The 26,778-nt window shown below is 41.7% G+C and overlaps 1 pseudogene; it reads left to right on the top strand.

Annotated features, from left to right (window-relative positions):
- Window positions 1-1,222: 1,222 nt before the first annotated feature.
- LOC137885221 (complement C3-like) lies at window positions 1,223-25,999 on the top strand (annotated as a pseudogene).
- The last annotated feature ends 779 nt before the right edge of the window (window positions 26,000-26,778 follow it).

Below are 26,778 nucleotides of genomic sequence, written 5' to 3'. Positions count from 1 at the left end.
AGTGTTTCATCATCTTTTTCCTGTTCAGTATATTGTGTTTATGTTGAGCGAATCGAGTAGAAATGGTGTTGCCAGTTTCACCCACATACTGCAAACCACACTGTTTACATGAGGTCAAATACATAAAAAATTTCGATTTCAGACTGCCACGGGTCATTGTATGGAAGACCTCTTTTGTGTACCGATTAGTGAACCAGTTACGATGCTGAAAATATTCGGCCTGTGCTCTGGATTTAGGATCCGAAAGGGGGTTTAATCTTCGCTTTTACCAGGAGATCCTGTAGATTTTTGTTTCTCCTGAATGCAGCAATAATGCTGTGATCCTGTCATGTGTTTGTGAAAGTTCCTCCTACTTTCTCCGACAAGTTCAACAGTTGACGGGGAATATGTGGACACAAATGGAAGGTTATCAGTCACCGCTTCAGACTTGGATTATTGAAACCTTCGATATTTTCTCAGAAAAGTCCTAGAGTACCCTCAGCTGGCCAAAGCTAGGAACAACGCTCTGACTGCCGAATTGAAATCCTCCCGTTGAGTGCAGATTCTGTGAAATCTCAGCAATTGTGACTTAATCAAGCCTGCGTAAGTGTGTTTTGGATGGAAACTTGTCTTGTAGAGCAGAGCGTGGTTGTCTGTTGAAGAATACTTTTATGTCCAGTGTGTGGCTGTCATGGAATCTGTCACTCTTGAAAGTAGTGGTGTCCAGAAAATCAACAGAGGTCAAACTGCTGGTGGATTTTACCTTGATTGAGTCACTGTGATTGTTGAGAGTGTTCAGAAAGGCTTCAAAATCCTCCCTCGTGTGAGGCCACACCCCCCAGATGTTATCTAGAAACCTGTAATAGTACAGCTGTTAATAACTTCTTGTATTCATCACCACATCTCCCAAGTGTACATTCAGAAGATACAATCAAAGTATTTACAGTTTAAATTAACTTGTTATTTTTTTTTTAAGCAATAGCTCCTAAAAAACTCAAAGCTTACGCTGTAAATTTGAATCAGTAAAATGAACTGCTATATTTATATGTCTTTACTGTAACAAAAATGTTCCAAAAATTTGAATGTTCACATATTTTGCCTGGGAAGGATTCGATATGATGTAAATTGACAAATTATCAGTCCACAAATAATATTTCAGAATAATTGGGGGTAACCTGGTTACTTGGGGGACCATAAATAAAAATGTTCTCCTGTTCTCAACTGCTGCTTGGAAATAATGTTGATGATAATGTGTGTTTGTGTTCATAAATGCGTGCAGAAACACTTAGCGAGGTGAAGTGGAGGTGCAGGAGGAGGTTGGAGGGAGGATAAAAGGAGGGTGCAGTACAGTGACATTCTCCATTGACAGCAGATCAGGATCAGTCAGGAGAATGAGTAGGACTCTGCTGTGGCTGGTGGCCTCTGTGGCCTTGGCCTCCCTGACTTCTCAGGCTGATGGAGCTCCATTGTAAGTAGACCTGTCTTTCCTTTACACACTGCCTGGGCTTGAATTTCACCAAAAACAAAGTTAAAATATGCAGTTTGTTTGTTTGTTCTTCTTCCTGGTATTCACATTATTTTTGGTTGAACTTTAATGAGAGCATTAACGATATCTGCATTTAAACTCAATTTAAAAAGTGAATAAATATTGGTTTGACTTGTGTCTTAAATAATGAGAAGCTATGGTCCAGTTTGTCGTTTGTGTCACAAGGTAATGTGGACTTTCAAATGAGGTCAGTTAGTTGACCCTAAATTTGGTTCAGAGTTTGCACAACGATGCATAAAGCCAGACAGAGCAAGAGTCTAGAGCCATGATGAAATGTTCTGTTAGTCCAGTGCTGGATCTTCATCAAAGTAATTAATAGATTACTCATTGGGGGGAAGTCCATGCAGTCATGATCCTCATCTGGGCAAATAGGTTTATTTATCTTGGTGATTTGGATGAAATTAAACTTTAACTCACAGCTTGAGTTAGCCTGAGGCTTTGGAACCAATATAAATCTGAGAACATTAAAACATTTCTGTTTCACAAAACCCATGTTTATTTTTTCTGACTTTTTTCTTGTGAAATACTGAAACGGTTTCCTTCATCAAGCACTCAAAAATCTCACAAAAAAAGGACACTCATGCTCTCAGTAAGGCTGATACCTGTGATGAAGGGTTACAAGCCAGGGGTCGTAGAAAAAGACAAATAAGCAAACCTGTAATTGTGTTTAAAAGGTGACAACCTTCCATTATTATCTCCACCAGACTTAAACGTGTAGGAGATCATGCATTCGGTCCTGTGTGCATGCGTGATTGTATCCGTTTGTCCGTCCACCAAATCTCGCACACACTGGACCCATCAGCCTTTTATGTTTTGTGCTCATTTATGACTGTATGTTTTAGGACCTCCCATAGTTACCGTGATTCACAATCTTTGAAAAAAAATATTTATTGACCGTTTCATATCGTCATTGATGGCTGACACCTCACTTAACCGGCCACAAGGGGCTGCAAGTGATCAATGACTGCTTCAGAAGCAAACAGCATTTCCACAAATCAGCTAGGCCAAAAACAGGCCTCACTTTTGCAGGTCACATTTTGGCTTTTGTCGTGGCTTGAAAACTGATGTTTATCTAATTTTGAACTGGAGCATCTGCAGATTAATTCCATACCACACGTTATACGTTATGATCCAATGAAGCTAGGCACTACACAAGATGAATAAGTCCCTCTTTTTTGTTTTATCTTTGACACCATCGTGACTCTGAGGGAGCCTAGAAGGACAACTGAGTGAGATTCAACTCTTCTTTGTTTGGGAGGGGAGAGGGAGACACACCAGGCGGAGATCTGCAAGAATGCACTTTTATAGTTATGTGTGTGTGTTTTATGGTGTGTGAAATGCATACAATTAAGAGGTTTTCCACACACTGACTACAGAATATTAATATTACTCCATATCTTCCTCTCTCCCTGCTGCTCTGCAGGAAGGTGATGTCTGCCCCCAACTTGTTGCGTGTAGGTACAGCAGAAAACATCTTTGTGGAGTGTCAAGACTGCACTGGAGAAAACATCAATGTCGAAATCAACGTGAGGAACCATCCAACCAAAAGCATATTGCTGACAACCACATCTGTGACACTTAACGCTACAAATGACTTCCAGCAGCTTGGACAAATAACGGTAAATTAAATCCCGTCACTGTATATGTAATTATCTATTACTTTTACTTGGCTTCATTTTCTAACATGGCCACAAATAATCTATAAATGATTCGAGAAATGATTTAGACTTCCCTACCCTGCTACTGATGCACTACTGGTGTCTCTTCATACTGGTTTCAGATCCTTGCTGGAGACTTCAGTACTGATGCCACCATGAAGCAGTATGTGTACCTGCAAGCTCAGTTTCCTGACCGACTGCTGGAGAAAGTGGTCTTAGTGTCCTTTCAGTCCGGTAACATCTTCATACAGACTGATAAGACCCTCTACACCCCCAACAGCAAAGGTGAGTTCAAATCTGCGTCAGCACTGAAAAACACACCTACAGTACTTCTGTGACAATGTCTTTAAGTGTCTTTATTCCAAATTCCAAAAATTATTTTATTGTAAATTACTGTGGAGTTAAAAGAACCCTTCTTTTCAGAATGTTTTTAAACAGTCACATGACCGAAAATAGAATCACCGTCTTTCAACCCTCAGCATCAAAATGAACCTCTTTCTCTCTCTATGTCAGTTCTTTACAGGATGTTTGCAGTGACGCCTCATATGGAGCCAGTAGAGAGGGATGATGAAACCCAAACTGATGCTTCTATTTCCACCGAGATTGTGGTATTGTGATTAATCTATAATAAGCACAGAATTGAAAGTGATATCATAAACTGTAACTGGGAGTAAAAATAAATGCATGTTTCCCTCTAGTGGTGGATTTTACGCATTAAAGACAGCCTTTTCCTTCATTTTAGAAATAGCTGAAAAAAGTGTCACTAGCAAATAGTCTATAGCCAAATAGACGTTGACGAGGATGGTGGATTGTAGGCAAAAGACATACTTAAAATGTGGCATAGATTTACTGAATTAATTTGTAACTTACCACGGCTCTCTGTTCATGGTTATTGAAAATTGTTCATTTTTAGACCCCTGAAGGCATCATTTTACCACTTGGTTCAGTCTCTTTGAAATCAGGGATCCACTCTGGAGATTTCCAACTTGCTGAAATTGTCAGGTCAGTAGTTTATCAGATTTAAATTACATTTTCCATATTGCATTTTTATACATTTTCTGACGTATTTACACTTTGGATAAAACATGGATGGCAGGTGAATTCATCTCAAAAAGTCAAATCGTTTAGGATTATGCAAATTAGCTTACATTTTAACATGTTTATGTGGCGCTTTTTACAATGAATTACCATGTTGCTAATTTATTGTTTGGACAGCAACTAAATATAAGTATGTAAGTCATACGGTGTGTAAAGTGTGAAGACACACTGAATACTGAGACTTTTCATTTGAGCCAATTATAACCATCTGATGAAGTAACGAATACTACACTGTAGATCAATTTGTCTTTTAAGATCTAAATATTAATTGTGAATGGATGGAAATACATTTAATCCCTGTAAAACAAAACTTATCACTGTACAAAGGCATAAAATACAAGTGCACCATTTCTATTGAATGCAAAGTCAACCTGAAAACTTAAAACCTTTTCTTATAAACATCAGTGTTGTAGGGCAGTAATATAAATGTCAAGTTCTGTGCAGCAGCTCTGTTGTATAGGCCTACATCTCAATTTGTGAAAGATATAAATATGTATATATAACTTCACGCAATCCGAAGTCTGTTGTTACTTTCAGTCTCTAAATAATTATTTGAATTGTGTGTGTGTGTGTGTGTGTGTGTGTGTGTGTGTGTGTGTGTGTGTGTGTGTGTAGTCCAGGACTGTGGAAGGTGGTGACAAAGTTCAACAGCTATCCGCAGCAGAGCTATTCTGCAGAGTTCGAGGTCAAAGAATACGGTGAGTCCTTCATTACATGCACTTCTATTTAAAACCTTTATAAATTTAAAACATTCACTCATTGTTTTTACCTGATTGGACACACAATAAAATGTTTTCCATTTTGCAGTGCTGCCCAGTTTTGAGGTTAAACTGACACTTATGAGTTCCTTCTTCTACGTGGACAGTGAAGAGCTCGTCGTCAACATCAAGGCTGTGTATGTGAAGGTTTTTGTTTTGTGGTTTGAGAGATCAGGTTTGATTGGTAGATTGATTGCAGGAGGAAAAATGATGGGTGTTGTCCAAAGGTTGTGTTTGGGGCTGTTGCTTTTTTTTAAGTCTGATTTGTGTTTGTTCTTGATTTTTCTGTTTTGCTACATTATGGGCTTTAACATGTCCCTGTCTTGTGGCTTTAGGTATCTGTTTGGTGAAGAGGTGGATGGGACCGCCTATGTGGTATTTGGGGTTATGCAAGATGGTCAAAAGAAAAGCTTCCCAAGTTCTCTTCAGAGAGTGCAGGTGAGCACATTTTTACACTTTTGCTGTATTTTTTTTAATGTTTTGCAAGACTCTAAAACATGACAAATGTCTATAATTTCCTGTTATTCATACGTCTTCAGTAATTTCAGCTGGATTTTTACATTTCTGCCTACATACGTATATTAATTATTTAGGATGTTCAGACTTAAACCAGGCTGTTCACTGACTGTACCACTGTACTGTATTTGAAGATACATTTTTAAATTGTGTCACGTTAGGTCGAGAGAGGTAATGGAGTGGTCACACTGAAGAGAGAGCACATCACAAAGACTTTCCCAAACATCAATGAACTGGTGGGGACTTCCATATTTGTGGCCGTCAGTGTGCTGACAGAGAGCGGTAAGACAGAGAGACTGTGTGTATGTGCCTTTTCAGTGTGTTTGATCAAAGTAACTACCAGCTAACAAAAGTAAATCAGGAGATGTAAAATAAATAAAATTAAATACTCTTGTAATCAGTTTTTGTGTGAATGTGTTTGTGTTTCTGATCAACACACAGGTAGTGAAATGGTGGAGGCAGAGTTGAGAAGCATCCAGATTGTCACATCACCTTACACCATCCACTTCAAGAAAACACCCAAATATTTCAAACCAGGAATGTCCTTCGATGTTGCGGTAAAGTACTTATTTACATTTACATGAAATGACAGCATATGTATGGCTTATGGCTTGGCACTTTCGGGCAACATACAAAAATGTTTTCTCAGATAGAGAAGGGGATTATAAAAGGAATATTTAATCTAAAAAAATAAAATTGTGTTCGTACTACTATGAAGAGCATGTGTATTTTAATAAGTGGGGTGAATTTATTGAATGGTTTCGATGAAGAAATTGAGGAAAGTACAGATATAAATGAGTTTAAGAATTGTTTTCAAAGGTACAGGGACGAGGAAGGGGCCTTGTGTCACATCAACATATAATATGTATTTATTCATAATTAACTGTATATGTTTACTGTTATTTTATTGGTTTCTTCTTGTTTTATTTTGTTATTATTTGTTACATGTTAGGAATAAATTAATTTCATCAAATGGCTATATTTCTACTTAAATAAAAAGAAACATTACAGACAACATTACACTCTCAGAAAACACAGATGGCAGTATATCGTAAATGTGCAAGTCACATGCTGCTTAATGCTCTCTTCATAACTGTTATTGATTAGATCAATATTTTGCTGTGTACTTTCATTATGTTAAGGCAGATTTTAATAAACAGAACAAAGCAATTTGTCTATCAACCCATTGGGTCACCATGAACTAAGTCATGATACTTAGAACTACAAACTAATCTAATAACATGAGTTTGGCCTTAAAAAGATGTGTTTCAATGAGACAGTTAGTCGATTTCTGATTGTTCAGCTGTTTGTGTTTCTGATGGTAGGTTGAAGTTGTGAATCCTGACGGCAGTCCGGCACAAGGCTTGAGAGTGGTGGTGGATCCAGGTCAGGTGCAGGCCATGACCGCAGCCAATGGCATCGCAAAGCTTACTATCAATACAGCGGCAAAGAACCCAAGCTTGACAATAACTGTAAGTCTCTGAACCTTTTACCCTTTTTGAATTTCCACTTTCGTTGGCAAACATTTTTGACGTTCACTTGAAGAGGTGAAATCAAGCTCCATGTTATTGTTCATTCGCACATTTACTGCACAGCATGTCAATAGTGAACTTCTTGTCAGTGTAATGTATGTTTGTCATTCTATTTAGCAGCCATGATACGTTGAGATAGACTTTGGACTCTTCAAGTATTATTTTTTCAACTGTGTGTTTATGCTTACCTGTGTGTGTCTTTAATTGCAGGCAAGGACCAATGATCCTGCTATTAACCCTGAAAGACAAGCATCAGCCTCCATGGTAGCTTTACCATACACAACATCGAGCAATAACTACATCCACATAGGTGAGGGACATCCCGAAATAACATCAGATGGTACAAAATAAGGAGATAGCAGTGGAAAAGTGTGCACCATGCACTACATGTTTTGGGTGTTTTATCACAACATGTCACATTTGCAGGTGTGGATACAGCGGAGCTGGAATTAGGAGACAACCTGAAAATCAACCTCAACCTGAAGCGGCAGGAAAGCCATGACACTGACATCACATACCTGGTGAGAGATGTTTTACACCAGTGCATGTGTGCACATATATTACTCTTTTGGTGGCATCCCACGTCGTGTGTAAAATATACATGCATGTCTGATAAGTGCTGATGTTCAAATCTGCGTCCCTAGATCTTGAGCAGAGGTCAGCTGGTGAAAAACGGCCGTTACAGGACAAAAGGTCAATTTCTGATTTCCCTGATAGTTACTGTAACCAAAGAAATGCTGCCATCGTTCCGCATCATAGCCTACTACCATACAAACAGCAATGAAGTGGTATCAGACTCTGTTTGGGTGGATGTCAAGGACTCCTGCATGGGCTCGGTGAGACACGCAACGCTGATGTAGTAGAGTTTAAGTGGGCAAACAAAACACAAAAGCTGATAAAGTTATTTGTAAATTTCTCAGACATATTTTTTATATATGAAACTGCTTAAAAAAATACAGAACTGCACATCTCATTCATTGACCTGCCCTTCACATTCAGCTGAAGCTTGAATCGACAGCAGTCAAAAATTCCTATGAGCCCCGCAGGCTGTTTGTTCTGAAGGTCACAGGAGATCCAGATGCCACAGTGGGACTGGTGGCAGTTGACAAAGGTGTCTACGTCCTAAACAACAAGTACCGTCTCACCCAGAAAAAGGCAAATTCTTTATGTCATATTTTTCTCAGAAAATATATTTGAAAGGGGTTTTATTTAAAAAGCTATGTCTAAAAAAAATGAACACACATGTTAAATTTCACGTTTGTTAGCTTTTGGTTTCAAATAATATCTGGCGTAAATTTGTCCTGCAGCAAAATACATTGCATGAGTTAATGGGCACATATGAGATCTGTCATGTGAGTTTACAGATTTGTTTGTTTGATTTGCATACTGTAACCCTATGTCTTGTTTGTTTGTATTTGTGTGTGTGTGATTGACCTCTGACCTGCTCAGGTGTGGGACATTGTAGAGAAGTACGACACAGGCTGCACACCAGGTGGAGGGAAGGATAGTATGGGTGTGTTCTACGATGCTGGGCTGATGTTTGAGTACAACATGGCTTCTGTGGCTTCTGGGACACCCTACAGACTAGGTGACACTACTTTACTTTCCCCTTCCCTATTAATACCTTTATTTAGGTTTTAAAATGGTATCAATGAAATATCTCTAATAAGGAGAAGTGGGCACATGTAGACTTTAGGAGTAAGCATTTAGTGGACAGTAGAAGAACAGCATCATAAACCAAATTGTATTATATTTTCAGTATTTTGACATGAAAATAGATTTCAGAGACACTGTTTCCAAAATCACTCATTGCTGTGTAGTTTTTTAATTCTTCAGTGCTGCGAGCGACACAAAGAAAAAGCCAACAACCTCAAACTGATATCTTAAACTTTGTGTACATAAAACCATAACTATCTGCCAAATACTACCTGACGTAAGTGAGATAATGTTTTTTGGTTGAACCAACGTTTTGAAGCATTTCCATTTTAACTATTGTGACTGCCACATTAGGTGATCATGGTCCCTCCCTTATTTTAAGGGTTTTAGAATACTGCCATGAGCATTTTAATATAATATTACATTACATTACTTTACAGTCATTTAGCAGACGCTTTTATCCAAAGCGACTTACAAGAAGTGTATTCAACATAGGTATTCAAGAGAACTACTGGTCAGCAGAAGTCATAAGTGCGTCTCCTTTTTTAAACAAGCATCTAAGAGCATAAACCAGAGCATAAACCAGCGCAAAAGTACAGTGCAAAAACAAACCAATACAATTACAATAAGTGCAACAAACTAATACGAATACAATAAGTGGAAGGCTCAGGGTAGTACTTTCTGAAAAGGTGAGTTTTCAGCCTGCGGCGAAAGATGGGCAGCGACTCTGCTGTCCTGACGTCAGTGGGGAGTTCATTCCACCACTGTGGGGCCAGGACAGAAAACAGCCGTCGATTGGCCGCAGGGACCTCTGAGCGACGGGGCAACCAATTGCCCCTAGGCAGCAGAGCGAAGTGGTCGGGCAGGGGTGTAGGGCTGACCATGGCCTGGAGATAGGAAGGAGCTGTTCCTTTCACTGCCCTGTAGGCTAGCACCAGAGTCTTAAACTGGATGTGTGCTCTTACAGGGAGCCAGTGTAGAGAACGGAGAAGGGAAGTTGTGTGGGAGAACTTGGGGTGATTGAACACCAGACGAGCTGCAGCTTTCTGGACAAGCTCCAGAGGTCTGATGGCCGACGCCGGGCTCCGGCAAGTAGAGCGTTGCAGTAGTCCAGGCGGGAGATGACAAGAGCCTGGTTGAGCACCTGCGCCGTCTTGTCAGTGAGGAAGGGGCAAATCCTCCTGATGTTGTAGAGCAGGAATCTGCAGGAGCGTGTAACCGATGCAATGTTTACTGAGAATGACAGACCAAGATTTCTCGCAGTCCGAGTTGGCGTCACCACGGTATCATCAATGGTGAGGGACAAGTCTCAGTGTGGGCAACCCTGCCCCGGGAGTAACAGTTGCTCAGTTTTGTCCAGGTTGAGCTTCAGGGGGTGTGTCGACATCCACTTCAAGATGCCATCCACTTTGAGATGCCAAGCACGTAGCGATGCGTACCTCCACTTGGGTGTCGTTGGGGGGAAATGACAAGACCACCTGGGTGTCATTGGCATAACAATGGTACGAGAAGTCATGCGAGCGAATACCAGAGCCCAGAGATGTTGTATAGAGTGAGAAGAGAAGGGGGCCCAGAACTGAAGCTTGTGGAACCCCCGTAGTCAACATGCGTGGTTTCGACACGCCCCCCCCTCCATGTCACCTGGTAGGATCGACCTGCCCATTAGGATGCAAACAGGGAGAGTGCAGAACCTGAGACGCCCATCCCCTCGAGGGCTGTAACGAGTGTAGTAAGGACCCAGGAGCAGTACGACAAACACCAGGGATGATTTGAATCAAAGCTTTAATTTCTTTGTCACACACAACAGGTATAATCTTCACAGGAATACAGCGCCAGTCTCTCTTTGTCGGGACAGAAGGCTGAGTGAATTACCGGGGCAGAGGCAAGGTGGGGTAGTCCAAGACAGGCGGGGTCGGTAACGGGGAATCAGTCCAAAGGGAGACACTGGAAGCGGAGAACAATCTGGCAGTGAGTGTGTGTGAGACTGGGGTCTAAATACTGGGGTCTTAGAACTCCTCCGAGGCAGAGTCCCCAGCCGGGTGGGTGGACGGGGTCTGGCGGTAGGGTTCCTTTGCCCCAGAGGAAGGGCCCTCATAGTCTGCACCGGGAACCTGCTGTGTCTTTCTGGCAGGCGTCTTGGTCCTGGATGGTTGTTCTGGGTGCTGCTGATGAAACCGGGCTATGGTTCGGGGGTCGGAGAGGTTACGAGCCGGCACCCATTGCCTCTCTTCCGGACCGTACCCTTCCCAGTCGACCAGGTACTGAAGACCTCGCTCCCAGCGGCGGGAGCGAAGCAGGCGATGAACCGTGTAGACAGGGCCTCCTTCAACGATGCGATTGATGATCCTTTCAATCTCGAAAGGCCCGATGAATCTAGGTCACAGTTTTCTGGACTCCACCCGCAACGGTAGGTCCCGAGTCGACAACCACACCCTCTGACCCACCTGGTAGATGGGGACTGGAGTGTGGTATTGATTAGTTGCTGTTGCGTAGCGGTCGGCAGACCGGAGCAGGGTTGCTCGGGCCTTTGTCCAGGTCTGGTGGCAGCGGCGGATGAAGGTCTGGACTAAAGGGCAGGAAACCTCCTTCTCCAACGTGGGGAACAGAGGCGGCTGGAACCCATATGAGCACTGGAAGGGTGACAAGCCTGTGGCGGAGCTGGTCAGGGAGTTGTGAGCGTATTCTACCCACATCAGCTGGTGGGACCATGAGGCAGGATTCCGGGAGACCAAGCAGCAGAGGGCTGTTTCCATCTCCTGGTTCTTCCTCTCCGTCTGGCCATTGGATTGGGGCTGAAACCCAGAGGACAGACTGACGGTGGTCCCCAGCAGAGTGCAGAATTCCCTCCAGAAGATGGAGGTGAACTGAGAACCTCGGTCGGAGACTACGTTGACTGGAATCCCATGCAGGCAGAAGATGTGCTGGGATATGAGTTCTGCAGTCTCTTTAGCAGACGGGAGTTTGGGCAGAGGAATGAAATGGGCCATCTTGCTAAATCTGTCGACCACAGTCAGGATGGCGGTGTGGCCCTCAGATGGTGGTAGCCCAGTGACAAAGTCCAGGGAGATGTGGGACCACGGACGATGAGGCACTGGGAGAGGCTGCAGGAGGCCGGCCGGAGCCTGGTGAGAAGGCTTGTGTTGATTGCAGACTGGGCAGGCGTTGATGAATTCCTTGGTGTCCTCGTTGAGCGAGACCCACCAGAAGTGCTGCTGAAGAGCGTCCTGAGTCCTTTGGATATCCGGGTGGCAGGTAAGTTTTGAGGAGTGGGCCCACTGGAGGACGTCGGACCGAAGGCCCTGTGGGACAAACAGATGATTAGGAGGGCATGCGCTGGGACCGGCTTGACCCCTAGTCGCGGCCCTCACTGTCTCCTCAATGTCCCAGGTGAGGATGGCTACTTGGCAGGAGGCACGAAGGATGGACGAGGAGCCAAAGGTAGGTTCCTCCTCCCCCTGGAACTGACAGGAAAGGGCATCAGGCTTGACATTGCGGGACCTGGGGCGATAGGAGAGTGTGAAGTGGAACCGTGTGAAGAATAACGACCACCGGCCTGTCGGGAATTGAGTCTCTTGGGTGTGCAGATGTACTCCAGGTTGTTATGGTCGGTCCAAACCAGAAATGGGAGCTTGGTCCCCTCCAACCAATGCCGCCACTCCTCCAGGGCCAGCTTCACTGCTATTAGTTCTCGGTTACCAATGTCATAGTTTCTCTCGGCGGGGGAAAGCCGACGCAAGAAAAAGGCGTAGGGATGGAGCTTTTGGTCAGTGGCTGAGCGCTGGGACAGAACACCCCCAACCCCCATGTCGGAGGCATCTACCTCCACCACAAATTGTCAGTCTGTATCCGGGACTTGGAGGATGGGTGCTGAGGTGAACCTGGACTTCAGGTTCTAGAAGGCCTCTTCGGCTGCAGAGGTCCACAGGAAAGGGATCTTGGAGGAGGTGAGGGCAGTGAGTGGGGAAGCGACCGCACTGTAATTCCTGATGAACCTCCGATAGAAATTGGCGAACCCCAGGAAACATTGAAGTTGCTTGCGGGAGTTAGGGACAGGCCAGGTAGTGACGGCAGCAACCTTAGCGGGATCCATCTGGATGCTGCCCTGGGAAACAATATATCCCAGGAATGAAACCATGGGAACATGAAGTCGTCGAGGTAGACGAATACGTGCCGGTCCAACATGTCTCGGAGCACGTCGTTAACCAGGGCTTGGAAGATGGCGGGGGCATTGGTTAAGCCGAAGGGCATCACAAGGTATTCGTAATGTCCTTTAGGTGTATTGAATGCCGTCTTCCACTCATCCCCTTCTCTGATCCGGACCAGGTGATAGGCGTTGCGGAGGTCGAGCTTGGAGAAGATGGTGGCTCCTTGAAGTAGCTCGAAGGCCGTCGCGATGAGTGACAAGGGTTACCGGTTCTTAATCGTGATTTCATTTAAGCCCCGGTAGTCAATGCAGGGTCTGAGAGTCTTGTCTTTCTTCTCCACAAAGAAGAATCCAGCCCCTGCGGGAGAGGACGAGGGGCGTATGAGACCGGAAGCCAGGGAATCATTAATATAATTGTCCATCGCTTCTCTTTCAGGAGCCGACAGGGAATAAAGGCGCCCCTTAGGTGGGAACGTACCAGGATGGAGGTCGATGGCACAATCATACGGATGGTGGGGAGGCAGAGACATGGACCTGGACTTGTTGAAAACCTCCTTAAAGTCCAAGTATTCCGTGGGAACCCCCGTAAGTTCAGGCGTGGAATTGGTGAGCGCGGGACCTCGTGGAACGGCGGCTTGCTTCAGGCAGACTAGATGACAGGACGGGCTCCAACCCGAAAAACCCCCGTAGTCCAGTTGATGTGAGGATCGTGTCGACGCAGCCAGGGGTATCCCAGAATGAGGGGGATGTGAGGGGTTTGCAGGATGTGGAAGCTGATGGTTTCGTGGTGGTTGCCGGACAGCAGTATGTGGACTGGAACGGTTGCATTATATTTTCAGTATTTTGACATGTAGATAGATTTCTCGTTGCTGTCTAGTTTTTTTAATTCTTCAAAACCTCAAACTGATATCTTAAACTTTGGGCACATAAAACCAAAACTGCCAGATACTACCTGATGTAAGTGAGATAATGTTTTTGATTGAACCGACACTTTCAGGCATTTCCATTTGAACTATTGTGACTGCCACATTAGCTGATCATGGTTCCTCCCTTATTTTAGGGGTTTTAGAATATTGCCTTCAACACTTTATTATAATAAAGCATTTATACAATGTTTTAACATTTCAACAAATGGATGTGCAATTGTAGATTCAATTTTCTCACAGCCTCGCCTTGTCTACATTTCCAACCAGATTAATGACCTCACTCTGATTTAAAGACTTTCACATTAATTATACAAAGCACAAATCAAGTTTAGTTCCAACTTTTAAAGTTAAAAACTTGTCTGTGTTTCCAGAATTGAAATGTCCAGCCCCCAGCAGGAGGAAACGAGCCACTACTATCATGGACGTCACAACCAGCTTACGTAAGAACCACAGCTCTAAACTACCCAATAAACACATCTTCAGTCATCTTCAGGCACTCTTCAGTGTCGTTGGACAGCTTGTCCCATTGACTTTCACTGTTCTCGTCTTTGCCATGCTATGTATTCATAGACAGATAAAAGTGAGGTGAAACTGTTTTTACTTCATACTTTCTTGAGTTAATATGTCAATCTACTTCTTCATGCTTCTACTTTTCCATACTGAAGGGAGAAGGATCCGTCTTTTCTTGTCAGTGTTCCCCCTCCTTGTCCCATTTAGTTCTTTGTTTATTTGATTTTCCTTATTCAAATCAAGGGTCTAATGTAAGAGGTCATGCGAATTAAAGAAGCGCAATTTCTAATTTGTAATTTGCCTTTCCAGTTCACGATTATTCTTGGTGGTCTGTATCTTCTTACCTCTGTCTCTCCTCCACAACCCTCTTTCTTCCCAGTGAGTCAATATAAAGACCAGCTGCAGAGTGACTGTTGTTTGGATGGCATGAAGGAAACCCTTCTCAACTACACATGTGAGAGGCGCAGCGAGTACATCACTGATGGTGTAGCTTGTGTCACGGCCTTCCTGCACTGCTGCGAGGAGATGGAGGCCCAGCGAGCTGACAGGAAGGTGGATAGTCTCCTACTTGCTCGCAGTAAGAGACGGGGACAGGGGATGTTTTGAAGCTCTGAGTAGTTACTATTCATGGTCATACCGAATGAAAATAGCAACATTTTTAATGACACTTTAGGTGAGGTGGATGACAACAGTTACATGGACACCAATGAAATAGTGTCTCGCACCAAGTTCCCTGAAAGTTGGCTGTGGTCAGACATCAAACTGCCTGCTTGTCCTCCACAAACACCTAACTGGTGAGTCAACTGAAATATGCACACACAAAATATACTGATAACTTCACACTGACACCACTACGATTTAAAGCTACCCTTTACCTCTCAAAGTGTTAACCCTTTTCTTTCTTTCAGTGTCACCACATCTTTGACAAAAAATGTTCCTTTGCAAGACTCAATCACAACCTGGCAGTTGACTGGCATTAGTCTGTCAAAAACTCACGGTGAGGATTCAGTGACTAAAATCTGTAAACCTCTCCCATCCTTTACACCTCTCTCTCTCTCTCTCTCTCTCTCTCTCTCTCTCTCTCTCTCTCTCTCTCTCTCCCTTCTCATTCATCTCTTGTTTTTTTGTTTTCATCGCTCTCATCTTAAAGGAATCTGTGTTGGCAATCCGTTTGAGGTAATTGTCTGGAAGGAATTCTTTATTGATCTTAAGCTGCCGTACTCTGCTGTCCGTGGAGAGCAGGTGGAAGTTAAGGCAATCCTCCACAACTACAGCGACAATCCTGCCACCGTAAGTCTGTGTTCCTCTGCTCTGGTGTTTCATGCCGGGGCCAATTAGATCAAGATATTGTTCTCTAAGAGATTTCAAACAAAAGTGCAAAAACAACAGTAAATATTGGACTGACATGCAACGAGTGGCATTCAAAATAAATAGAACAAATTAACTCCTTACTCTAGTCTTTGATGAATGGTGGTTGGTCCCCAGAACTGGGACAGTGTACCTTTCCATTCTCAAGTTCAAATTGATCCCAAAGGAAACAATATTAAGCATTACATTTCTTCAAATTAGGGACCTAAAATATAACTGATGACTATGATCCCTGTTATCCGCTCAATGGGGGTCTTCATCTTTTGACAGTTACACACACTTCACTCTCTTTCTCTCTTTCTGTTTTCAAGGTGCTTGTGGATCTGATTGAGAAGGACAATGTGTGCAGTTCAGCCTCTAAACGTGGGAAGTATCGCCAGGAGGTCAGAATTGGGCCCCATACTACACGCTCTGTGCCATTCGTTATTATTCCCATGAAAAAAGGACAATACGGCATTGAGGTCAAAGCAACTGTCAAAGATCTGTCGCTCAATGATGGAATCATGAAGATACTGTGGGTGGTGGTAAGAGAAACAGCGATCTCCCCTGTTAAAGTCACTATAAGGAAACACACATCAATAGGGGCTTAACCTTGCATATGTGTACTGTATCAGTCTCCTCAAAATGAAGAGAATATTTTAACAAGCAAGCCATATTGTATTGTAGGAAATGTACTTATGACTTCTGGTGACTAGTAGTTCTTTTGATTACCAATGTTGAATGCACTTATTGTAAGTCGCTTTGGATAAAAGCGTCTGCTAAATGACTGTAATGTAATGTAATGTAATGTATTTTGTTACACACCAGCAGACTATGAAAATATAGTTGTGAGTTGTAATGTTTGTCCTAACTTTTGTTGTTCCAGCCTGAAGGTGTACAGGTTAAATCTCCTCAGATTATAATTCTAGACCCCTCTACTAAAGGTGTAGGTGAGTTTACCCATAAACAGCTAAATTATATTGTAATTTGGTAATATTGTGTTTTTATCACTTGCGAATTGATCCCTCAACTTGCCCACTGTTAATCCCTTCAGCTGGTAAACAAGAAGAAACTCTCTTCAGTGGAATTCCTAAGAAAGATTTGGTTCGAGACACACCTACTAGCTTACAGATCTCTGTGACAGGTGAGATGTTATGTCATATTTGGGCACGTTATGTGACATAGTGCCTGTAAAATGAACTGACCACCTCACTGGTTGTGGGGGACCTTTGCATGTTTCTTTGGATGTTTCTTGGTGTTGATTTGTAACGTTCAGTTTTTTTCTGTTTGTGTGTGTGAATGCAGGGAGAGAACAAGTTTCTGCACTGGTGGAGAATGCCATTAGCGGAAAGTCTATGGGTAGTCTGATCACACAACCCTCAGGCTGTGGAGAGCAGAACATGATCTACATGACTCTACCTGTCATTGCAGCAACTTATTTGGACAAAACCAACCAGTGGGAAAATGTGGGCTTTGAGAAACGTTATGAAGCCCTCCAACACATCAAGACTGGTAGGTATTGACACAGATACCAGGAATCTTATTGATGCCCCTCTGTGTGGGTTTTTTAAGTTCCTGGAGTTGCAGAAGTGGTATCTAAAAGAAAAACAGTATGGCAGACATGCATGGTACCACTGCCCCACAGACCCAAGCAGAGACACTAAGTATTAGTGGTAAGTAATCAAAAGAACTACTAGTCACTAGAAGTCATAAGTACATCTCCTTTTCCAAACAAGCATCTAAGAGCATGAAGCAGAGCATAACTCAGAGCCAAAGTACAGTGCAGAAACAAAGAAAAACAGTAAGTGCAAAAAAGTAATACGAATACAATAAGTGCAGTGGAAGTGGAAGGCTCAGGGTAGCACTTCCTGAAGAGGTGAGTTTTCAGATTTCAGACTTATAGACTATATAAGTTTGACTACAAACAAAAACGCACGACAGCAGAATCATTTAAAAGATGCAATTATAACAAGAGAAAAATGTAACAGGGCTCTTCAAACTGGTTGTGTTTTCTTGTTTGTGTCCAGGCTACCAGAACGAGCTTGCTTACCGTAAAAATGATGGGTCTTTTGCTATGTGGGCCAGCCACCAAAGTAGCACCTGGTGAGGCTTTCAAATAACCAAGAAATGTTTCTCCTTTAACCTAAATTCTGACTATGTGGCGATGGTGTATTTCATGTGCAAATAAAGGAAACTAAACGTCTCCTCTTTTCTCTAAGGCTGACAGCTTATGTTGCCAAGGTGTTTGCCATGGCCAACAGTCTGGTGGCAGTGCAAAGCAATGACATCTGTGGCGCTATTAAGTATCTGATTCTCAACGCGCAGCAACCTAACGGCTTGTTTAGAGAAAATGGAAAGGTTATTCACGGAGAGATGATTGTACGTGATCTGGTTTAATTATCATTGATAACAAAATAACAAGATGGAAACAACGTCACTGGCTAAAACCTTATATAAATCAACACGTTTGTGTCCGTACATGTGTAGGGTGATGTTCGCGGCAGAGATTCAGATGCCTCCATGACGGCTTTCTGCCTCATTGCCATACAGGAGTCACGCACATTATGCAATGCCACTGTTAATGTGAGTACGATACAATCTTTTTTCTTTTCCCTCCACTGCTTTTATTTCTTAACTTTCAGATTCTACTCAAGTGATGGACGACACTGATGAAGCAACTCACCATTTGCGAAGTCCCGTCTCTCTTAGTTATTGTCACGACTCATAGAGCTTTCCGTTCTTGCACATGCAGTTTACAGAAAGGACAGAGGCGAGTTTACTATTCAAAATACTTTGGCTCTACATTTCACACAGAGGTTGACAATTCCAGTTTGCATTTCTAGCCACGGGCAGATTTAGTCGACTGTAATTAAATACATAATTAAGCTAACATTAGCTCTGTGAGTTGGTTGAACAGGATATTGTATTGCAATGTAGAGCTAGTTAGTCCTTGCATTATAAGTATGGTAAGGACAAATGTTCAATCAGACTTGTTTCATTTGAATATAAACACATACATGTATGTATACATTTTTAGATATATTCTAATAACTTAGCTGCTTAGCTTAGCTATATTTGTAACGTAAAGCTGTCTTCAGTGATGTTTGCTGGAGGTTGCTGGAGTTCATCAAAAACAATAAACATCTGAACAGAGTGGCTTAAGTTACCAAAAACACCTTCAGTCGGGAAATACTATTATTTCTTATGCAATGAGAGTAATGTTTCTCGATGTAGTGTTACAAGGACAAGTTGACTATTGCGACACAATGTTTAATCCATTCCTTATATCTTTGCTTTTGTGTTTTTAGTTTTAGAATGGCTAAAAAAAACTGTTTGAATACTGCTTCAGCAGGTGGAACGACCTGTCGGGTCTAGTTACAGTTGCTAAACCAAAATAGCAATTGCTGTTTGAGGGGAGGGGTTTATCGAAAGGTCAATTGTGCTAAAATGACTCTTTCGAAGCATGTGACACATTCATTTGTTGCCAAACCTTGGTTTGGCAATTCCATGGAGCATTAAAGCCACACTCAAATAGTAACTCAGTCTTAGCTAATGTCCCAGGATCAAATGTTACAACATTCCTGAACAGAATGGGATATTTAAAATGAATGGATGACTGTCATCCGACTGTTCTCTCCTCATTCTCCTTCCTTTTTTTCACCCAGAGTCTGCCAGGCAGTATAGGCAAAGCAGTAGTCTATCTGAAAAGGCGTATGCCGAGCCTAACCAACCCATATGCTGTTGCCATGACGTCATATGCCCTGGCAAATGAAGACAAACTGAACCAGGAGATCCTCTTCAAGTTTGCTTCCCCAGGTGTCGTCACACAACAATATTCTTAAAATAATTTTCAGAAACCGATTCTATGTTGTAGTGTTTAGATATTACACATCTACTAATAGTTTTTATAATAAGTTTATTTGAGCCCGACAAACACAATGGTATGTTGGATAATATTACTGGGTAAAAAATGTTTGAAGTGATTTAGAAACAGTGTCTCATTTACACAGATAGTCCACCAGATTTGACAATGTCATTTATTAGCTATATAGTGTCCTGCTCAATATATATTTTTGGAACAATTTTTGAACTAAAAATTTAAAGGATTTTTTTTCAGAAATGCATGTTTGTGTTAAAACCAAATATCAGATTTTTTAATCTTTGTAATATCAATAATCGCTATTGTTCTTAATAGTCTGTTCTCAGTCGGACTCTTATGTAGAAAGATAGTTAACATTTTTAAAATTGAGGACATTTTACTTTCTTTTTAACATTTTATTTTTAGATTCTAAAACGAGGGATTGGGAAATTATCAGTGAATTAAGCTTTGTTCCAGGTACAGCATTGTAATAAAAAGCTATTTGTGTGTGTCTTCCTCAGACTCATCCCACTGGCCGACACCTAAGGGACGTGTTTACACTCTGGAGGCCACAGCTTATGCTCTTCTTGCTCTGGTCAAGGCCAAGGTGAGCATGTCCCACTTGTTTGGGTTTCACCAGGATTTCATGCTACAAAAAAATACAACTCAGTCATCATCCATGTTGCCTCACTAAAAGGGTGGAGGGTTTGGAAACAAAAGTCAATGAAATGTGTGTCTCACTAATGCAAATACCTTGAAATGATGGTTTCAAGTTTCAAGTAGCTGCTGTTTGGTTGTGCGATATTAGGAAAAACTGATTTAGAAGCTCGTTCTTCTCATTCTTCTCCCCTTCCGCACAAGCAAACATCATCTTGACGTACAGAAGGTCACTGCAACTGCTAAATGAAGAACATCTGAGATAGCAAAAGTGAAGAGAGTTCACACAGGAGCCACAAATGGTCACATCAGGACACAAGGAAACGCACAATAATTAGTCATTTGATTTTTTCCCAACAGTACCAGAATCAGGACATCTCTCTATTTTAAATGAATACTTTTTTGAATCTATATGCAACTATAGACCACAGGAAATGTCAACCATTTACTTTGATTTTGTTGATAAAGGCCTTTGAAGAAGCCAGACCTGTTGTGAGATGGTTCAACAAGCAGCAGTGGGTGGGCGGAGGCTATGGATCAACTCAGGTAACACTGACCTCTCTTTGCATCTTGATACCTCCATCCTATGTTTACTCTATTGTTTTTTCCTTGTTTTCTCACTCTGTTTCTCTCTAGGCTACCATAATAGTGTACCAGGCAATAGCAGAGTACTGGGCCAATGTTAAAGAACCAGAGTATGATCTGAATGTGGACATCATGTTCACGGGCAGGTCAAGGCCTGACAAGTTCAAGTTCAACTGGCACAACCACTACACCACCAGAACATCTAAGGTGAGAAGACACACAAACTCTCTGTGGCTCATTATTATGTAACATCCTGTGTTTCTGTGTCTCTGTCTGTGTGTGGCTCAACCCTGGTCTCCTCACGGCTCCCTCCTGATTTCTCATTCACTACACTTGCGCCTGGTTTTTCCCTCTACCAACCCCACACATATATACTCTCCTGCTTTCCCTATTCCATTTGCCAGATTGTATTTGTCCTACCCCAAGTGTCATCGCCTTCCAGCAGTATTCTCTTGTGTCATTTTCTATGGTTTGTTACTTTACCTTGTTATGAACCGTGACAGTACAATCTGGCCATGACAGACTCCGCAGACCACCATTTGGTGCGCTTCGCACCACAGCCGTACGACCAGTTTTGGGGAACTGCTCTGCTCCTGAACCGTGACATAATATCACCACTCCTGTTGTTTGCTGTAGGTTTATTCTGCTGACCGTATGTGTGTTTGTGTGCATATTTAAATTCCCACAGATCAATGATATACACCAGAATATGACAGTGACTGCCACCGGCTCAGGAGAAGCAATGTTGACAGTAAGCACAATATGTTTTCAGATTCTGAGTTTTTATCATCTGTTGATTTGTCATTTTTGAATCTCAGATGAGACCAAATACATTTTTAACCTTGTGTAGACTTTATTTTTTAGACACATTGCTATTAGTATATCACATTTTGTGACCCACTTTTATCAATGTGACAGATGGTGTCGCTGTATTACGCTCATCCTAAAGAAAAGGAGAGTGACTGTCAGAAGTTTAACATGTCTGTGCAGCTCCTCCCAGGTAATGTGATGCGCTCTCTCTCTTTCTGTTTATTTGTTGTTTTATCTGTTTGTTTCTGCTAAGTTCCTTACCTTACGAATAAACAAAATACTTGCTCCGGCAGACAAAATGGATGAGGATGAGAAGATATACAAGCTGAAAATAGAGGTTTTGTGAGTACAATAAATATGTCATACAGACCAGTGTTACAGTAACATGGCTAGATATAGTAAATTTTTGAACATAATTAACATCATTCTTTCTCTCCATCTCCTTTATGCTGTTATTTAATTATTCTGTCTATTCTTTGTGTAGGTATAAGGACAAGGACAGCGATGCATCCATGTCAATCTTGGATATTGGCTTGCTAACTGGCTTCACTGTTGACACAAAGGACCTGGACCTAGTAAGAACTGACGGATAGATACATGTATACCCACAAACAGTTCAGTCAAGTTGTGTTTATTAGGAGACACACATTTTTTATGGTTTAGAAAGTTGTCTGACAGCATGTGTGTGTAGTTGTCCAGAGGACGTGCTCGCACCATTGCAAAATATAAGATGAACAACGTCCTGTCAGAAAGAGGCTCACTCATTATCTACCTGGACAAGGTAAGACATCCCTGTTTTCTACCTTTTTATAATTTTTCTCTCTGCCTTGTTCTTTGTGTTTATCTCCATCTTACCTTTGTCCACAGGTTTCTCACACACAACCTGAGGAGATCACGTTCAGGGTCCATCAGCAGCTGAAAGTGGGCGTCCTTCAACCAGCTGCTGTGTCTGTTTATGAATACTATGACGGTGAGTCTCAGTCTCTTAGAAACACATGATGCTTCCATGTACTTTGCTGCCAATAGATGTCAGAGTAGACAACACTGCGGATGAGCAGTCGATATTACATTTTCAAAGTATTAATATACATTTTCTGATTTACTGCATCTGCCACAAACTTCTTTTCAAATGTCTTTCTTCTCCATTGCAGAAACACGTTGTGTGAAATTCTACCATCCAGAGAGGAAAGCTGGAAAGTTAATGCGGCTCTGTAGAAATGATGAATGCACATGTGCTGAAGGTAAACAGGATGATGTCAAACTACTCTGTCTCAGACACACACACACACACTCACACAGCACGTTGCATGTTGGGCGCATTGGCTCTCAAAATAAGCCTGGTGGGTGCGACTGGACTGAGCTGCATTCTTAATCATTCGACCTGGGTTTTTCTTCGGATAATGCTAAAATTACAAAAAGTTTTTTTTTTAACAGATATAGAAAAATAACTGACAAAATCAAGCGGAGAACATTTTTTGACTAAAAGTTTAGATTACATTGCAGTCATTTAGCTGACGCTTTTATCCAAAGCGACTTACAATAAGTGTATTCAACATTGGTAATCAAGAGAATTACTTGTCACCAGAAGTCATAAGTGCATCTCCTTGTTTACATAAGCATCTAAGGCATGAAACAGAGCATAAACCAGAGCAACAGTGCAGAAACAAACGAATACAATAAGTGCAGCAAACCAATACGAATACAAAAAGTGCAACAAACTAGTATGAATACAATAAGTGCTGAGTGGAATGCTCAGGGTAGTACTTCTTGAAGACTTTACTAAAATGTAATGACTTTTCGTCAACTAAACCTGGACAAAAACATTTTGAGTTGTTGTTGACTAAAACTATGAAGGATGAAAATGCCTAAAATGTGATTACAACAAATAAGCATTTCCATCTAAAGACTAAGACAGATGCTGCATTCACATGCAATCAGGCAGACGACAAACCAGATATCATTTTACCGGACAAGAACATGACAGTAAAATAATGTGAGGCCGGCAGAGAATACTGTCAATACTGACAGCATTGCCGTCCAAAGATAAAACATTTTGACATTTGCGACAGAATTTACAATCGGATGTTGTGTAGCTCCCTCACGGAAGGACAAAGTTGTTGAAGTTTCAGAGAAAGCTGCATTTTACAGTCACATGCATTACAAGATAATTACGTAAAATAGTAGACATGAAATAGTTTTATTTAATATAGTTTATTCCATCACCATAGCAAGATATTCTGTATGACTGTTGGTTGGTTTGTCCAGTGCCGTCTACAAGGCGTCCGTCTGCTTCTACGGTCTGCCTGATTCCATGTGAATGCTGAATAAGACTAAATATAAAACACCTTTCCAAAATTAACACTGGTTTACAGTAAATCACCAGATTGTAACATAATGATCAGAACTTTTTGTAAGAGGCAACAAGTGCCTGCAGGATCCTGTCGGATCAGAGCACAAGTCTAGCTAAAGAATTACTTAAATTGGGATTTAGATACAGCTTCACTCACCCACCAACTCTCACATCCACATGGGTTTATTTTATAAGGTCATCGGTCGTGTTTTTACTTTGTGAATTGTGTATTTCCAGAGAACTGCAGTATGCAGAAGAAGGACAAAGTCAGCAATGATGAGCGCACAGCTAAGATCTGTGAGACTGAATTGAACAGTAAAATAGATTTTGGTAAGTGAGCGTGACTGCATTTATAAAGCACTTTTATACAAAGAATGTACGTTTGTGTGAGTAAGAGACTAGCAAGTATAAGCAACTCTGCTAACAATCTGCAACTTGTCTGTCCTAAGCATACAAAGTGGGACTGGAAGAGTATAGAGACGGTTTGTCCACTGATATTTACAAAATGCGGGTACTGCAAGTCATCAAAGGTGGGTATTTATCATTTGTGCATATTTGCTTTTTGTCAGAAAGTTGGATGAGAAGACTGGTACCACTCACATGTTTGTAGTAGCCAGCCAAATTAGCTTGCATTGCCAGGTAACAAGCGGACGCTTCAGGAAGTTACTGGTTGGTTCTAGCCAAGAAATATTCCAGTACAGTCTGGCTGCGGTGAGGTTGCAGATTGCAACCAGCCGAAACTTTTCCCATGTGTCAAGCGTATAGGAGAACTACGGTGGCCAACGCGAATGGCTCCATCTGGAGTGTTTGGTTTGTCCGTTCTGATGGAGCCATTCGCGTTGTCCTGTAGAAACATGGCAGTGCAACATAGCAGACTCAATGAAGAGGACCTGGTCTCTATGTAGCTATACTGTAAACTGGTTCATTCGGAGGTAACAAAAAACATGATTCTATAGTTTCAGGTGATTGTACTCTGAAGAAAATATACAAATTAATTATTATTATTATTAATGCCAATAGATCCCCCTAATTGCTTCACACTGGCCCTTTAAAAAGGTGAATTGTATTTTACCAATTTATTTTTTGTATTGATTAAACAGAGTATATCAGAGGTGCTAGTAGGTGGATTTTGTTACCTTTGTGCAGAGCCAGGCTGACAGTTTCCAGTCTTTATGCTAAGCTAAGTTAGCCGGCTGTCGTCTGCACATTTGCTGTACAGTCATGAGTGGTATCAATCTAACTCTCTGCAAGAAACCAAATAAGCGTGTGTCCAACTGTTTCGTGAAGCATGATTCCACTGTGGCACTAGGAATATGTGACAATACATCAGTAATTTCGTTGTACTGCACCTTTAGCTATGCATTTAATCCTTACCCTTTTTATGTTCTCTTATATTTTAATTACAGGAAGCAAGGATGTGGGTCCTCTGAATAAAGTGCGCACATTGCTTAGTTATCCACACTGCAGAGAGCCGTTGGATCTGAGAACAGGCAACAACTACCTTATCATGGGTGCAGCCAAAAATATTTACAGAGATGACCAAGAACAATCGTAAGCTTGTTCTTTGTGTGAAAGTTTTGTGGTGTGTGTATTTAAATGTTTTTACTGCTTTCTATTACTAAATCAAGTTAGCCTTTCTTGTTCTCTTGTTTATGTTGCTATTGACAGAGTAAATTAACATAAAGAAGGAGAGAGGAGGCTTTTTCATATTATGATCCAGCGTATTACAGATAGCTGTTCACATGAAGAACCAATGCATTTTTCACTTTGCTCCTCCTCAGGTATCAGTATGTACTCGGAGAGAGAACCTGGATTGAGTATTGGCCCACAGATGCAGAGTGTCGAACTGAGGAACACGAACGTACCTGTTTGGGCATGGCGGAGTTGGCCGAGCAGTACAGAGTCTTTGGATGTCATGGGTAGTGAAACCAAACAAAATAAAGTGTTCTTTTTAAATTGTTTTTATTTTGGATTTTATCCAAAAGTTTTGTGTAAAACTTTCCCTTCAATGGGATATAAGGGCCTACAATATTGCACTGTATTGATTAAAACCGGATGGTCTCAATAATTCTGTGTCTTTACAGATTAAAGATTACTGTTATGTTGGTTATGGTAAATGTATATTTAAAAAGTCAGTGGCGGGCCGTGCATTTTATACCTGGATCTTCTGTGCTGTCCTACTACAGTTGAATAACCTAATTATGAGCCACAGCTACGGTTATTTGTTTCTAGGGGTGTAACAATGCATGTATTCGTATTAAATCGTTCAGTCCGAGGCTTACGAACCAAACAATACGTTTGAATAATACTAGTGTGTTTGGAAAATGCAGAAGCTTAAATTGTGGGAATATGTATTTGGTGGACTGAGCTCACGGAGGAGACAACAGGCTGCGACCTCTGAGCCCGAAACAAACAAAATGGCTGACGCACCACTAAAAACAACCGCGGCAAACCCCGCGATGACGGGATGCTTCGTCATTAACGGACAATGCATAGTCAGAATCAATGTAATTAACATAAGAACAAACTCACATGAACCAGTCACATATATTTATATGACAACAAAGCATGACAAATCAATCCAGCATCACTGCAGCGCTAACACGCGTATTCCGCCGCACAGAAAAGAGCACGAGCCATTCAAATATTATTCACATCAGAACAATATTAACCAAATCATAAAAACGACACGATAGAAAATCTAACAGTAACGCTACTGCGGATGTAAAAACAAAGCAGTTCACTTACCAAAGCTGCTGTTCACTTAAAGACAAAGTCCATCCTCCTTTCTTTGATTACAAAGAGTTTAATAGAAAATAGAATCAACACCAAGCAAAATGCAAAAAA

Source organism: Cebidichthys violaceus, unplaced genomic scaffold, assembly GCF_023349555.1.
Source record: "Cebidichthys violaceus isolate CVI_PGR_0920_01 unplaced genomic scaffold, fCebVio1.0.p SCAF_4, whole genome shotgun sequence".
Taxonomy (NCBI): domain Eukaryota; kingdom Metazoa; phylum Chordata; class Actinopteri; order Perciformes; family Stichaeidae; genus Cebidichthys; species Cebidichthys violaceus.
The sequence above is the reverse complement of the archived record's forward strand: the minus strand, read 5'-3'. Positions and strand labels throughout refer to the sequence as shown.